Source organism: Strigops habroptila, chromosome Z (assembly GCF_004027225.2).
Source record: "Strigops habroptila isolate Jane chromosome Z, bStrHab1.2.pri, whole genome shotgun sequence".
Lineage (NCBI taxonomy): Eukaryota > Metazoa > Chordata > Aves > Psittaciformes > Psittacidae > Strigops > Strigops habroptila.
In genome coordinates this window covers 36,062,171-36,078,915 of record NC_044302.2, presented here as the reverse complement: position 1 = coordinate 36,078,915, position 16,745 = coordinate 36,062,171, and the positions used below count along the sequence as shown (strand labels likewise).

The following is a 16,745-nucleotide window of genomic DNA, read 5'->3' as shown; positions in this document are numbered from 1 at the left end:
AGTGAATTAGGGCTTAATCTAGAAGAAGCAGAAATGCTGTGGTCTGCTTTGGCTAATGATGCGTTTGACAGAGCATGTGTGTATCTATTATTTCTCCCCTTCCCTCTATCCTTTTCCAGTTCTACTCCAGTTCTTCTCTGTACCTGCACCCACACAAACTTATTCGATACCTATGCTTTCCCCTACCATGAGCAAATAAGGTTTCATGTAAGCATTTGTAAGCTGAGCGTTGCACGGGAGAAGCAGGCACGGGTTCCAGCATGGCACTGGGTGGGAGAGGAGGGTTCAGGAGGGTGTGCTGGGCTCTGCTGTCAGTGAAGAAGAGGTGGGGGAGGCTGCAGGGGTGTGGGCAAGGGTAAAGGGGAAGCACCTTGTGTACAAGGGGAGAAGCAAGAAATTGGTGAAGGGGAGTAATAACTAGTGCATGGTGAAAGCCATTTATCTTGGTACCTGTGGAGCATGATACGTGCAGATAGATAATATACCCTTGGAAATGCCCTCAAAGAAAGAATGTTTTGCAGCTTGGTGTGGTTGATGTCCATTAGTGGAACAAGTCAGGAGGTTTATTGTTACTGGTGCTGGCAACTGGTTAGGCACATGAATGCAGCTGGCAATGCTCTGAGGAAACTGGAAAAATGAATGTGTTCTGGCTTTGAAATATATGTGCTTCTGATATATTTGTAGACAGCCAGACATCCTTCATTGGAGCTGTGATCTGTAAGTGTACAGTAAGTACATCCTTTACTTTAGAGTGAAATCGTGTTAGGAGTCCTGATCCATGCTGTCTTCATTCATTGGTGATGATTTAAATATATGCAGAACTGCCTCTCCAGTAATTTGTGCTCAGTTTTTAAAAAGGCAGTGATGAGAATGTAAGGTTTCAAATTAAGGATTAAATTAAGTATCATCATTAGGTTGCTTGACATGTTTGTTATTGTCACCTTTTTTTGTTTGTTTGTTTGTTTTGGTTTTGTTTTGTTTTGTTTGTTTTGGGTTTTTTTTTTGGTGGGTTTTTTTTTTGTTTTGTTTTTGTTTGGTTTTTTTTTTTAATTATGCTTAATGTAATTATGTGTGGATGTCTTTCATCCCTTTGACCTTAATCTGTCTTTTGTTGTTAAAAAGCTATCTGTCAGATATCTTCATTGTGTTGATACTGGGAGGCACTGACTGACCAAGTCACCCTTTTAATCTCTTTCTGTGAGACTGAATTTCATTTTTCTTTTGCCCTTTTCCAAATGACAAGCTCTTTGGCGTTTCTGTGTTTTTTAAACTGTGGTCTGAACCATTTTTGATTTCTTGAAGAATAGATGGCAAAGAACTCGCTATTTTTCTTGAATTATAGGAAAGCGTTGCTGCCTTCCTGCCCAGATATTCTTCTGTTCATAGGGCTCTTGTATTTTTCCTCTGTCCCCACTGTAGAGCTGTGTCACTATGATTGCACATTGACTTGCTTATTCGTGGTGATGCCTAAGTCCTATTCAGAGCTGCAGCTATTCAGGACAAAGACCTTACTTCATAAAATTGTCATAATTTTGTTGATCTTGCCCTTTGCAGTTGTTAGAATGCATGCTTTCAGAAGAGACTGTCTCACCAAGTGACTCAGGTTATTTTCGCAAATAACTGGCTTGCCTCGTTATTTGTCACTGTAGTAGTTTTTGGGATACCAACAAATATTAATAGGGTAGTTTTATATTATCTGACAGGTCATAGATAAAATGTTGCAAAACCCTGCCTGAAACTGGAAGACAGTACTGAAAACTATGTTTTGGGGTCTGTAATTCACTCCATTTTAATATAATTGAATTACTGGTATTTTTTTTACAATGTTACTTTTTAACACTGGCTATGGTAGATTTACTTCTTATAACTGCTAGAGCTTTCCAGTACAGTGCTGTAGTTACAACAGGCTCCTAATGTTGAGTGTGCCTATCATAATGGCCGTTTATTTTATACAAAAGAAATTGCTGATTTTAATTTTTTTCCCTTGACTATGGTTAACTATCTTAGGGAAAGAAATGTTACACATGAAACTTCTGGTGCTAGAGCTGAAATGTTTTGAAACCTCTAAAAAAGTCTTTCCCCCTCCCAACATCCAGAATCACATCATTATTGAACCATATCATCGGAGTACCAAAGGCTTATTCTGTTGCCTATTTACACAACTGTATTGCATTTACAGAGCAAGGTTTTTATAGTGTGGGTCTGCACAGGTGACGTCTATGAGGGGAGGAGGGGAAAAGTTGAAAAGGAGTGTCAGAGAGGAGCTGTTGTGGACTGATCACAACCCCTATTCGCCATCCCTCTGCACTGCCTGGGGAGGGGAGGAGGTAGAGGAGTTGGAAATGAAGTTGAGCCTGGGAAGAATGGGCGAAAGGTGTCTTAATTTTTATCTGTTTCTCACCATCCCACTGTTATTTTTAATTGGCAATATATTAAATATTTTTTCATAGAATCACAGACTGGTTTTGGCTGGAAGGAACCTTAAAGCTCATCTAGTTCCAACCACTTGCATGGGCAGGGACATATTCCACTTGAGCAGGTTGCTCCAAGCCCCATCCAACCTGGCCTTGGACGCTGCCAGGGATGGGGCAGCCACAGCTTTTCTGGGCAACCCGGCCTGGTGTCTCACTATCCTCATAGTAAAGAGTGTCTTCCTAATGTCTAATCTGAATCTCTCCTCTGCCGCTTAAAGCCATTCCCCCTTGTCCTATCACTACAGGACCTTGTAAAAAGTCCCTCTCATTTCTTGTAGGCCCCCTTTAGCTACTGGAAGGCTGTTATTAAGTCTCCCCTAAGCCTTCTCTTCTCCAGGCTGAACAAACCCAACTCTCTCAGTCTGTCTTCATAGGAAAGGTGCTCCAGCCCCCTGATCATCTTTATGGTCTTCCTTTGGACTTGCTCAAGCAGGTCCACATCACTCTTGTGTTGGAGGCCCCAGAGCTGAACACAGTACTGCAGGTGGGGTGTGATGAGAGCAGAACAGAGGGCCAGAGTCTCTTCCCTTGGCCTGCTGGTCAGGGTCCTTTTGATGCAGCCCAGCACACAGTTGGTTTCTGGGCTGTGAGTGCATACTGAAGATGGCCCATGTTGAGCTTCTCATCAATCAATTTCATTCTCCACCCAGCCTGTATTTATGCTTGGGATTGTGCCAACCCAGGTTCAGGACCTTGCACTTGCCCTTATTAAACTTCCTGAGGCTGGCACTGGCCCACCTCTCCAGCCTATCAAGGTCTCTCTGGCTGATATTTCCCTCCAGCGTGTCAACTTGCTGAGGGTGCATCAATCCCACTGTCCATGTTGCCGACAATCATGTTGAACAGCATCGGTCACAATTCCCTGAGGAACACCACTTGTCACTGATCTCCACGTGGACATCAAGCTGTTGACCACAACTCCTTGAGTACAACCATCCAGCCAATTCCTTACTCACCATTTGGCTAAAGAAGTGGTCTGTCTGTCAAATCCCTCCCTCTCCAGTTTATAGACAAGGGTGCTGTGCGGGACAATGTCAAATGCTTTGCACAAGTCCAGGTAGATGATGTCAGTTGCTCTTCACTTATCCACCAACACCGTGGCCCCATTGTAGAAGCCCGCCAGATTTGTCAGGCAAGATTTGCCCTCAGTGAAGCCATGTTGGCTGTCACCAACGACCCCCTTATTTTCCATGTGCCTTAGCATAGTTTCGAGGAGGATCTGCTGCATGATCTTGCTGGACACTGAGGTGAGACTGGCTGGCCTGTAGTTCCTTGGGTCTTCCTTTTTTAGCTTTTTAAAAATGGGGGATATGTTTTTGCCTTTTCCGGTCAGTGGGAACTTCATCAGACTTTTCCCCAAGTTGAGTCTGTTTTGCCCGTGACAGTAACTGGTGAGCTATCTCTCTGTCCTTGACTTGACCCATGAGCTTTTAATCTTATTTTCTGCTTCTGTCCTGTTGGGGGGGAGTGGGAGCAGCTGGGTGGGCATCTCACAGCCAGCCAAGTCAACCAATCATAGTAATAAAGATTTTTGACAAAAAATGTTAGTAGTGTTGTTTTCTTGAATTAGAACAGTAGTATGTTATTGTAAGGGGTTGTGATAATGCTGTTCATATTAATGAATAACAGAATTGGATAAATGGAAATATTAAAAAAAATTAAGTCGTAAACATGCTTGGCAGTCATCATCATGGACAGTGCTCTCCCTCCGCAGTTGTAGCATTGAGTTGACAAATTTTGTTTTATTCTACCACTGTATGTAGTTAAAAAATACTTTTCTGTATTTTAAAAGTGAACTAATTATAAGAGCTATTTATGCTTGTTTTGATAATCTTTATTTTGTTGCATTTCAAATACAAATCTCCTTAGCTTGGCTGCAAAAGGAACAGCTTTTTGACACTTCTGCTAATTTCATTTCTTAGGGTTTTACATGGCAATATAGACTTGGTGTAAAGTAACTTCTCTTTTATGTTTTTTACTATTGGTGCATTATAATGCTGTTCTTAATGAAAAAAAATGAAGAAGTAAAAATGTCAACATTTGTTATTCTTAGATGATCTTTGTTTCTTATGTCAAGCTCTAGTCAGTGGATTTTGGAACAGTATATGAGAAATTAATGCTGATAATGGATTACTGGTTGTCTGTTTTGAAATGTGGCCAACATAAAAGTTTTAAAGCTCTGAAAGAGTAGAGGGTGGTGAATTAATATATGGAAAAAATTCAGTATCTTGTATGTTGTGTTTGTATTTATCTACTAGCATCTTGAACATTGACATATCTGCTCTACAAATCTACTTTCTGAGAGTTTGCTTTCCTCTTCTCTTAATTCCATGCCCCACATAGGCTTACTCCTTGACTATAACTTCATTTGCTGTATTTAAATTAACAGAAACAGATGTATCATGGTGGGCTGTAAAGAGTATGTCCTCTGTCTGCTTCATTAGTCTATCTGTAGAAGTGTGTGGGTTTTTTTCCAGTTCTAAAACATCACTGTAGTTGTGGAAACACTGGTCACCCATTCAGCTGCGTACCCTTTACTGACTTCTGTTGAAGCTTCTTCCTAGTACAGTCAAATTTTTGAGTGGGCTTAAAAGTAAAATGCATATGTTGAGATCTGTTCTGCTTCCAAAGCATTGCTAGTAATTTATAATAAAAAGAACTACTTTCATTATTACTGCATGAATAGAGAGTAGCAGACATGAAGACATCTCCAGGTCTTTCCATGAAATTTGTGATACATTCATGTGTGAAGCACACACTAGTTTCATGCTCCACAGAGCAACATTTTCTTTTTGTGTCTTCTGTAACTAATGCTATGTATATCATATCTAAGAGTGGAGACTATTTTCAAATGCACTCCTGAAGACTTAGCCAGCATACTGAAACCTAGTACTACGGCTTCGGCTTCATGTACACTCAAGATTTTGTTTCTGTTTGAAGTATTGTGCTGGTTAAAGGCCAGCAAATTAGGAATGAAATTGTGCTGGAGTTTATGTAATGTTTATATTTTTCTCAAGCTGAAAGTTTCTAATTGAAATACATATTAACTGGGTCCTGGAACCTCCTATTGTGTCCTTTTATTTCAAAGAGATAAAATACCCTAGGATTGATTCACTTGTCCTTCTGCATGGATGATGCAAACACTGGCTGATGTCAAACTTGCCAGATTTTACATGCTAATCATGTAAAATTGCTCTTGTCCTGCTTGTAACAAACTCCTCTGCTGGAATACTGGCCTCCTGCATGTTAACAGCTCCACAGCTTCCCATGCCCAAGGCAACTGGCAGGCATTGGTGTCTGGCCGTGGCCTTCTCAAGCTTGCAACAGGTTTGCTGCATATTCCTCAGCCTCAAGGTAGCTCTGTGGCCTGCCAGTATCATAGGATCTGGATGGAGGACACGGAGGACTCGTGCATCCTGAGATGCCACTGAGATGTCTCTGTCTCCTAGACCTTATGGGCTGGATTTCAAAGAGTTCAGGAGGTCTGAATGAGCCAATAGCATCTGAATAGTTACATGTGTTACCATATGGATGAATAAGCCAACAATGTCAATAGTCCTTGTTAATGCCAGTTTTCTGTATTCTTAAACCGCGTTATTTGAAACATTTGGAAGTAAGTTCTCATGTTTAAAATATGTTTCTTTTGTGATACCTTCCCATGGAAAATGGTGTAATTTCAACTAACAAATTACCTTCTCATCCATAGCATTTGTGGATTGAGACCTGATTCAGTTCTCTTGTTTTATAGGGGAATTGGACCAATGCCTAATGCAACAGCTTTAAATCAAGATTTGCTGGCATATCTGTGTGGGGTCCAATTAACTCAGTATTCCTGTCCAAAACAGTGCCTGGTGCTTCAGTACCACAGATTCGGGCTGAAATTTTGACTTAATTTATTTTATTTCTAACAGCTTTATAAAGATAAGAAAATGAAGGACCAGTAAGAGATACATACTTTCTTGTCCATGATTAACATAAATGTCTTGCATGCTAATTAATGGCACCTATTTAGACCTGTGTACAGGTATAACCTGATGAAGATGTAAGTTAGCCATCTGCCTATATATCAGAGTTTATGAAAGAGATTATGAAATAGTATTTCGTCCTGGGAGATTAGCTTGATGTTTTGGTTCATGAAATTACATAAGCTTAGAATGTTTTCTTACATTTTTCTGTATAAAATAGTAAATTAAGAAGTATTAGAAATGTTCCCTGAAAGGCATATAAGTATAAAGTTTTAAGGAGTACACTGTCAAGAAAGAAACTTTACTTTTAAATACTAATCTTACATAGTTTTGATGGTACCTAGTACATTATTAGCTGAGCCAGGACTTTAAAACTAGCATGCTTGTTAGAAGAAAGAAACATGTACTGCCTTGACAACGATGAGTTTTTAACAAATTTATGCTTAAAAACAAAAAAAAAAAAATTAAATTACTTGCAAGTGTTGTTTTGAAGATGACTTTTGAACTGTGAGGATGCAGTATGGTCTGTCTGAGTTTTGCAGGCAGATAACAGTTGTTTCTCCCTTAGGGACAAAAAAAAGGAAAAGAAAAAATTCAGATTTCCTCAGCAAGGTACGTAGAATTTTGTATTCAACTTAGTATTTTTCAGATACTGTCTTTCTTATTTCTATATATAAATGAGGGATGAAAAATGATCTTATTTGATTATTTTATAGGATAAAAATTTTATTATGTAATAAAAATTAAATAAAAATAAATGGCTGAAATAAAGACTTGAACATGCATTCATGAAAATAGTAGTTTGGGGTAAGTGCTGATGTCCCTATCCCTGGTTTTAAGGGATGTTGTAAGAAACTTCTTCCTCATACAAAAAACCTTAGAAAAAATGTATACAACTGTATAAAAATTCATATATAATATATAAAAAATGTATACATTAAACAGTTATTTATATAACTGTATAAAAATGTATATAACTTAAAAATATTTAACAACAATTAATTTTTTAATAAAAATTGATGTATTCACAGCTTTGGCTGTGAAATGCTTGAGCTATAAAGCTATAGTAAGAAAACTGTCTTTTAGCAAAAGTTACGTGTAAGAGGGATGTTTTTCTTTATTGACAGAATGTTTCCAAAACATAACAAATTTGTCTCTGTGATGTAGATGGCAGAAATGACACCAGTAGCAGCTACAGTTCAATGCTAAGTTCTGACATACCTGCTGTATGTAATGGTATGGCTCTTTTTAAAGTTTTGCCAGTTCGTGAGCAGTAACTGCTAAAGATTGACAGATTGATTTTCATTTTCTGTTGGGACTGGCTTGCTTTCCTCATAACATATCCAAGTTAATAGGTGTAAGCAAATTCAGTGTTGCATTGCCTTTTCCAGAGGAAAGTCGAAGCATTGTTCTGTTACAATAGAGGTGATTATAGCTAGCCCTATTTAAGCTGTCCAAGCAGTTTTCTCTTTTCAACAGGAATAGTTCATAGTAGTATGTATAGCTAAATCAATTGAATAAAAATATGAAAGACAAAAGTAAATGTAAGAATTGCAAACTCAGTCATTTATGTTGTAATTAATGCTAAGTTATCAGATCATGCTATGCTTGAAATGGCTTCTGTGTGGGTCACTGCGATGTTGTGTCAGTTTCAAATGGACCTATTAGCAGCAGGGTAATTTATTGGAAATAAACTGCTTGAACTAAGAGACTTCTGTTAATAAGTATTTAAAGGAACTCTGATGTGTTGCTGGCCTAGAGTTTTCTAACTATTCTCTTTAGAAACTCCTCAGAGGTAACATTTCTAGAAATTGTGCTAAGGGTAAACAGAGATTAATGATATGATTGACTTTATGTATAACCTATCTTTCAGTCTGTTTGCTTTTAAAGTTAAGCAGAGTTGCTGTTTAACAGTAGAATATTTCACTGTCGTTAAGAGTGGTAGTTAATATCTAAGAGCTTTGGATAACTTTTCAGCTCCTGCTTTCCTTTTATATAAATGTAAGCAACATAAAAATGGCTAAACAGTATTTTACTCTTTTAGAACAGTGAGTGTGCTGTTCTAAAACTTTTCAATATGAAAGTTCTGGTGATGCCTATTGACTACATGTCTGTACAGGCTGTGTTAGGAGTTGGGAGTTTCTCAGATCACTTTCCAATGTTGGTTTGTTTTTTGGTGGTTTTTTGGGTTTGATTTTTTCTTTTGGTTGTGGTTTTTTTTTTTTTTTTCCTCTCCAGTGTTTATAGTGGTATCAGTTTCATACATTTTTCTAATGTTTTTTTGTATGAGGAAGAGGTTTCTTACAACATCCCTTAAAGCCAAGGATAGGGGCATCCTTATTTACCCCAAACTACTATTTTCATGAATGGATATTCAAGTCTTCATTTCAGCCAAATGCAAGTGAAGTGATGTTGTGTGAATTGAAGAGATTACTCTTTACGTTAGATTATGTATATTGATATGTGATAGGTTCATTTAAGTTGGAAGAAACCTCTGGAGGTCACATAGTTTATCTGCCTTCCAAGTCAGAGCAGATTGCTCAGGACCTCTTCCCATATGAGCTTTGACTATCTCTGATGGCAGAGGCTCCATAAACTGTGGGCAACCTGTTCCTGCACTTACTCTTCAGTAAGGAGTTTCCCTTACTGCATCTTGTGATCATTTCCTCTTCTTACTGTGCATCTTTGATGAGGGTCTGGCTTTGTCATGTCATACTGCCACTGCATCTTCCTTCGACTTCCTCTTTGCAATGTAACAAACAAGTTATCCTAGACACTTGTATGTTCACATGCTGCAGCCCCCTAGCCACCTTTGTGGCCCTCTGCCAAAGTTCATCCCAGTTCACGTTTGTACATGACTTGGGTGAACTTACTGTCATTTCCTTTTGTCTCTAGCCCACCTAAGATATATGTTTAATTCACAACTGTAAAAGACTGCAAACATTCCTTGGTTTTACATTAACACTGGTGTAGCATAAAAGAAACTCCGCGTTAAGTGGTAAACTCAGAAGGTGTTCCCATTGGTTTGGCAAGCTGTGTGGCTGGGGTACCAGAACACTTGAGTACACTCTGCCCTTCAGCCAAATATCAAAAAGGTGGAGAGTTGCACCTTCGCTGAAGCTACTTCAAACCATCTTTTAAACTGCTAACTCGGGTGTTCATGACAAGTGCTAGTGGTGCTGTGTTTGAGTAATACACCTTTATCCCCTGTACTCATTTTTTTCTGCTTAGTGATGTTCCAGCTGTTACAGAAATGCATGGTTTTGGTCTGTAAGAGCATATCCTTGCAATTTTGTTTGGGTGAATTTTGTTTCATTTCTATTGAGCCTATTCTCCAGGTAGTCTTCTTCCTGTAATGTGCGTCTATTGTTTTCCTTCATACTTCTTAATTTTAGGCTGGCATTTGTGTTAACGGCAGAAATGCAAAAAATTAAAGTGGTATGTGTTCCACCTTCAACCTTGGAGGAACTTGTTTTGGTAATATTACTTTAAAAAATTAAAAATCGGCTCTCATTTTTCTTTAGCCAACCTGTCTTTTTTACAGTTCCTCTATGAAACAATACTTTATCCAATTCAATTCATAAGGTCTCATGTGAGACTGCACCAGATATTTTACTGAAGCTCAGACTGATGAGATGTACTGTGTTTTCTGTTCTTGAAAATCACTCCTCAGCAATGAAGGGTGGTTCCTTAGTATATCAGAGCAACCTACAGCCAGCAAAAATGTGCCTTATTGCATCCTCGTTACCTGTGTGGCTTTAATCATGGTTTTCTTCAAAATTATTTGAAGTTTTATACAGTAGAGAGGCCAGATTCACAACACATTTTTACAGAAGAGGAGGCTTAATCAATGTGATACACTCAGGCAGCCAGTACAGAGTGAGGAACAGACGTGAATTTTCTCATGCCTAACCATGTATAATATGTGGAAAAGCTGAGGGAAGTGGCAATGTGTGTGACAACGAACTATGAATATGGAGGTTGCTATCTGGAAAGAGACAAGTGGTAGGAAAGGACAAGTAACTTGGAATGGTTAGGGAAAACAGGAAAAAAACCCCAGCCTGACATAGTAGGTAGATCTAACTAAGGAGCTCAGGACTGGCGAGCAAGGATGAATAATGATGCCAAGAAGATGATGATAGTCCATTTAAGTTGTCTGGAGGGAACAATTGATGGTAACACTGACGCAGTACATACATGCAAGAGGCTGAATCAGCAGTTTGCACGTTGCTTTAATGCTCTAAATTTTTATTTTGTGTGTCATCATTTGAACTCAGCATTTACCTTGGATGTTTGTTCATGTACATTCTTCCAAAAAAGTCTGGCTCACATTCTGGTGTATCTGAATATGCAGGGCTGCAGTGTGCAGTGATTCAGGAATTGATTGACAGCTGAATGATTCAGGAGTTGATTGACAGCTGAATGAGGCACCCTTGCTGTGAGTGTGGAGGTGAGGGGGCAGATAGCACTAGTCAGAGGGTGAAGAGCAGCTTGGAGCTGTGACAGATACGTCCTTTTCATCCCCCTCTGCTGCCGCGGGTCTGTTACAGTCCTTCCTTTACCATGGAGAGGCTTTTTTGTCTTTCTCAGTCAAGGTTGTTAGAGTTGAATGTAGTCCAATACCAGTAAAATGGTAATATGATTCAGTGCAGTGTATGGCACTGGGTAGCAGCTCTTCAGGACAGTCAGAAATTCTAGAAGGGGCAGGAGATAATGCAGCTGTATAGAGTTCCCCATTAGCAGTCACTACAGCCTGCTAATGGATAACTTACTCCTGTCCTGGTGCAAACATGTTGGCTGTTTCTTTTTGTGTGGGGTTTGCTAATGAACCTACCTAGAAAACTACTTTTAAAACAAAAATACTTGCAGTGTATCTTTCATTGCTCTCATGAGGAACGTCTGTTAAAAAAAAGAAAAAGAAAAGGCATTTTAAAAGATTTCCATCTTTAATTTTTTCGAACACAGTTTGAGATTGTTAGTTTTAATGTGAATTAAGTTTCCAGTAGAATGAAATCAGTTTTATGGGAAGCACTGTGGCAATCATGTTATCAAAGCCGTACAGAAAAAGCATGTACATTATTTTAGGATAACAGATGTATCCTTTTGACTTCTGTCAACATTGCACGAGTACGTAATTTTATAATGTCAGTCAAAATGAGAAGTTAAACTCCATCAAGCTGGAAATAAAACTTTTAAATAATGAAAATGATACAACATTTTGGAAAGGCTTTTTGGGAGTGTTGCAAATCATCATTACATAGGCTCTAAAAGGACAGTAGGTGTTTCAATGAAAATGTGTTCGAACAGGTGAATCTGAAACCAAAAATAATCACTCTAATATATGAACTGCAAGTTTATATATATAAAAAAATGTTGTTGCCTGGTAGCAGTGTAGACTGCATTGAATTCAGTACCAAAATATCCAGTTTGCAATTGACAGGTGGAAAGAAATAGCTTGACTAGTGTATAGGAGAGCAGCAAATGAAAATGCCATAATGTTTTTTAGCATCCTATGTGTCCTGGTTAGGGATGCTCTAGAAATAGACAGCAAGCACCTGGCAAGGCAGAAGACAATTACGTGCAAATTTATAAGGCATGCATTTCCTATGCACTGTCACAGATTTGTTTCAAATAATTCCCCATGAATATGGAAGACACATCCCTTTGGACCCACCAAACACTGTGGAGCTGTGAGACAGGAGGAGGCCGTTTACTCTCGGTAGCTGTGAGCGGTTCTGTGGCCGAGCAGGGCTCTCACGGTGGAAAGTGAGTGTTCACGTCCCAGCCCTGGGCTTTGGGACCAGGGGGAGCAGAGGTCCTGCTTCCCACTCAGGAGCCTGTGGAGGCTGCTTTACCCTAACCTCACGCTCCTGCACTGCCACAGCCCCCCACTGGCAAATCCCGCCAGCGGTAAAAACAGTGGGGCTCTTCCACTAAGGAAGTGCGGAAAGCCACTGTTGCTGCAAACCCAGGAAACATGTGAAACCCTGCAAGTGTTGAGGTCGTGGGCTTTGTTTCTGCAGATCAAAGCTTAGTGCACCCCAAGCCTCCTTATTCTGACTGGCACCACCTCTGGGGGACAGGTCTGGTTCACACCCATCCTGAGCTGTCTTCAGAAGTGCCTTTACAGGGCTCACTCAACTGAAAGGTCACCTCTACACCGTCAGGTGTGCATCTTGTGGAGGGAAAGATGCAAAACTGCTGAAGATACATGTGCTCTGAAAGTCTTGTTTGATGGAGAGGGCTACTCATTTTTTTTCTTATATTTCCTATACTCAGGATGATCAGGGTGATCTTAAAGTCTCTTCCAACCCAAACCATTCTATGATTCTATGAAAATGCTGTGCAAAGTTCACTGTCTGGAGTATGTCTGCCTCACTATAGTGATGCTGTTTAGCTGGTGGGTGCATGTAGGGTGGTGCTGACACACATGTCCAGAGCTGTGCTTGCTCTCTGTCCTTCCCTGCTCACCGACAGGTCAGGTGCTGGTGACCACGCTCCATTACCAGCATGTACAGAGCACCTTGTGCACTGCATGGGCACTAGCTGCTGTCTAGCACATAGATAGCAGATCAAATGCACTTCCCACTTGGAGGGCTTGTTAGAAATATAACCCACACAGCCCTGTACTTGACAGGGAGATGTGGGGATGTTACATGGGTGTTTCTGAATGTTTCAGCATGATTATGTGCCGTCCCCCATAGCATACTCCTTGTTTTTCCACCCTCTAAACTCCCTCATTTAGAAACCTTCTGTTCTTCTGTACTGTTATCTCTTGTCAGTATGTAAGCTGAATAACTAATTCAGCATCAGGGGTGACTTTTCAATAAAGTCTAACAGTGGTTGTGGTGAGAGAAGGCATCTGAAAAGGCAATGATTTTGTTCAACCAAAGTTTTAAGCCCTTTTTTTTTTTTTTCCTTTTGAACAAAGGATCATGAATTCATCTGCATCTTTCTTAGCATTTATGAGGTCATAAGAGGTAAAGTCTGTGTATTGTATTACTTTCAGGAGAAAGGTTTGTGATGGGTGCTTGAACTAAAAGAGGCGATGTAGTTTTTATTTTGTTTTTAATAAAAAGAGGCTTCACTACTTACACCACTCTTCTTTCAAGAGCAGAATTAGCATCTTACTGAGGCAGACACTGCTGCATATTTTTCTTTGTCTTTAAATTCAGTTAACATCAGTCATGGCCTGCGCTGCTGTGTACAATACAAAAGAGGAAATTAAAAAATTTCAAACTAGAAAAACCTCACTGGAGCTACAAAGCAGTGAGCATAGAAGGTAAGAATTCCTGGTGACTAAATATACAGCAATGTGAATATGTTAAAATATAGTACAGTATGTACCATTCTTAGAAAAACGATTTCTTTTTGATTAAAAAAATACAATTAGATCTGTCTTGAATGTTCTGACTGTCATTTTCTTTAGCCAGTACAAACCTGCCTTTCTGGTTTAGGAAGCCAGAGTGCTAACATGTAAAGCAAGATGTTATTACTCATTTAAACAATTCTTTGTTCTCTCTTGAAAGCAACAATTGATGGTGTTTTCAAATGTTCTTGGGCTTACCCCTAAGAATGCAAGCCTGTAGCAAGTCTGAGCTTAATGCAAGGCAGATTATGTAGTTTTTGCAGTGCTATATGGTGTGAATGTAATCCTGTTAACATCTTTGATAGTTTTAGTTTGCAGTTTTGCTGAATTTTGCTGTAATTTTATCAGGGGAAATAAGATAGCTTTTCTTAGCAAATTTCTTCAAATTCAGTAAACATATTTCAGAACTGAGAAGTAGCCACTTAGGGATTCATCAGCACAAGTGCTTTCATAACTCCATTTGAAGGGCCAGTTTGCTTGCATGAAACCCTAAGTCATGTGCCTTTAAAATGAGAACTTTAATTTAAAATGAGGTTGCAGTAGTTTCAGCAAGGGTCAGTGTTTTGCCTGAAGAGCGTTTTTCAGTCCTGGGAAAATAGGAGGTTAAGGAAGGTGAGGTTGCAGGAGTGTGGGGATGCCTGCTGGTGAAAAGCCTGTTACGCATTGTTACCATTTATCTCTGAAAGGAAAGAAGGGAGTCTTTAATTTCAGCCAAACTGGGTATGAAATGTGTATGTTTCTTGGGGATAACACTAGTTTTAGCCTTCATGGGAGGAAAGCTCACCCAAGGCTTTCTGTGTAGAGCCCACTGCAGTCCTCAGCTACTGAAGAAGACGACTCACAACTCAAGAAGCTAGGCAAATCCTAAACTGGGACAGAGTTATGCAGGTTAAACTCCTTTAAAACTTAAGTTCCTTTCTTAAGTTAGTATCTTTGATTACTTCCAGGAGTGTGCATTAATATTGAAAGATGCCTGAATTGAAAATTGACAGCTTTGTCTTTGCCACTGTTTCTTAGTTCTGGTAAAGCTAAACTGATGCTATCACTAGCATTACTATTCAGTCAAAGAGTAGAAAGCTCACTGAAAGCAAACAGATTCGAGCTTCAAGATCACAGAAGTTCAGTATGCCTTTGGTGGAGACCAGTCCATGTACCCTGTAGGCCATGGTGCAGGCAACCCCTTTTATGCCTTTTGCAAGGGTTTACTAACCACATTTTGGTCAGCCGTGTCAAAACCGTGGGCCTCTGAGCAGCTGATGGTGGAGCTCCTTCTATCTGTACTAATCTTTCAACGTTTAGTACCTATTTGAAACTGGTGCCATCATTTGTCTGTACGGGTTGTTTGTAGTCGGGCTGCTTGTTTATTTTGAGCTTTTCTTGTGTCTGTTTTTACAGATGCCTGTCCAAACCTGGGTTCCTAAGACATTGTTGTACTGTTTAAATGATAATAGAAATGATTCCAATGTGCTGAAGGTAATTTGCTGTATGACATGAATCATGAGATAACTCTGTGCTTATTAGTGGGGCATCTCTTCTGCTTCTTTGAATAACAACTGATTTAAAGATAAAACGAGGCAAGACAATTACTGATTCAGTCTTGAATCCTTGCTGTCTAATAATTTAATAATTTAATGTATTTTTTTAAGGTCTGGTTTGTTTTTGTTTTGTTTCAGTGTTTTTGCTGTAGTGCTTCTGATAGTCACTTTCTAGCTAAGAGGGGCTGATTCTTGTCCCACATGTTCATACAACCCAAGTTCAGTTTCTTGTTGAGGAATCTGATGATAAAATCACTGTTGATAAAATCACTGTATTGCTCGGCTTTATCCAAAATGCTAAAATGAGATCTTGTGAATTGCTGCTTACTTTAATCATGTTTTCCCCAAAATGATTTTCTGTTTTGTGGCTGATCATTAAGTCTCACTGTACATGCTGAGGGAATATGTAGCTACAGTTGCGGAGTGTAAACAATCTGTATGGTGGCTTTAGACTGTTGCATGCCGAGAATGTTTCAAGAACATCTCCTGATTTAAGCAAACATACAGTAAATGTGGTGAATAGCATGGGTATACAATTCGCAGTCTACCAGGGATATTTACCTTGTCATGGCTTGCTTAGAGAAATTGTTGTATTGGCCCTGCCCATGTGACGGGGTACAAATCCTGACCAAATGAATGTACCTGCTGAAAAAAAAATGAATGCATCTTCACTGTTGTTATGTGATTGATACTTCAACAGCAAAGCTGAATTAGATGATTTTTTTAAAATCAATATTACTTGACAATTTTGAAATTACCTGTTTGTAAGCTAAAAAGTGAAATAGCACAAACAATATCCCACAGCTTCCTCTTTCAGTATCTTTTCTCTCCATTCATTTTACTACAGTCTAGCAGTTTATACAATGTAAAGCAGTTAACCAGAAACTAATTATGAGTTATGTCCATATTTTCTTGTAGAATTTAGGACAGTAATAGTCAAAGGTTCTAGTTGGTTCTAAATGGGGATTACTCTGTGTAATTGTTCTCAGTCTTCCTAGTCTGTGTGCTGTTGGCTGCCAGGCGAACCGACAAGTAAGAGGCATTCAGGTGGAAGTGAGCTTTTTATAATACAGTCTCAACAGTACAATCTTGGTTTCAATGTTGTCCCCAGCATTGTTTGCAAATACTGGTTTAAGCCCTTAATGAAATACTATTCAAGAAATCAACAGAATTATTTCAATTCAGGGTGTTGGATTGCTCTCACTTCTACTATTAAAAATATTTTAAAAGAAAACAAATAAAACGTAACCTTCTTTACAAAGGGTAGTAGCAGAGCAGCTAATGATGCATAATTTAGATCTTAAGGGCAAAGTTTTGCTTCCTGATCTTCATTGTCAGAATTTGAGTGACAGGCCCATACTGGAAGCAAGAGGATGATTTTAGAATTAAAATATATCATGGG

General features: G+C 39.1%; 1 protein-coding gene across 6 annotated transcripts in view; it reads left to right on the top strand.

Annotated features, from left to right (window-relative positions):
- The window catches only part of EPB41L4A (erythrocyte membrane protein band 4.1 like 4A), a 119,986-nt gene that overhangs the window by 23,439 nt on the left and 79,802 nt on the right, over positions 1 to 16,745 (top strand). The gene's annotated exons all lie outside the window — the stretch shown is intronic.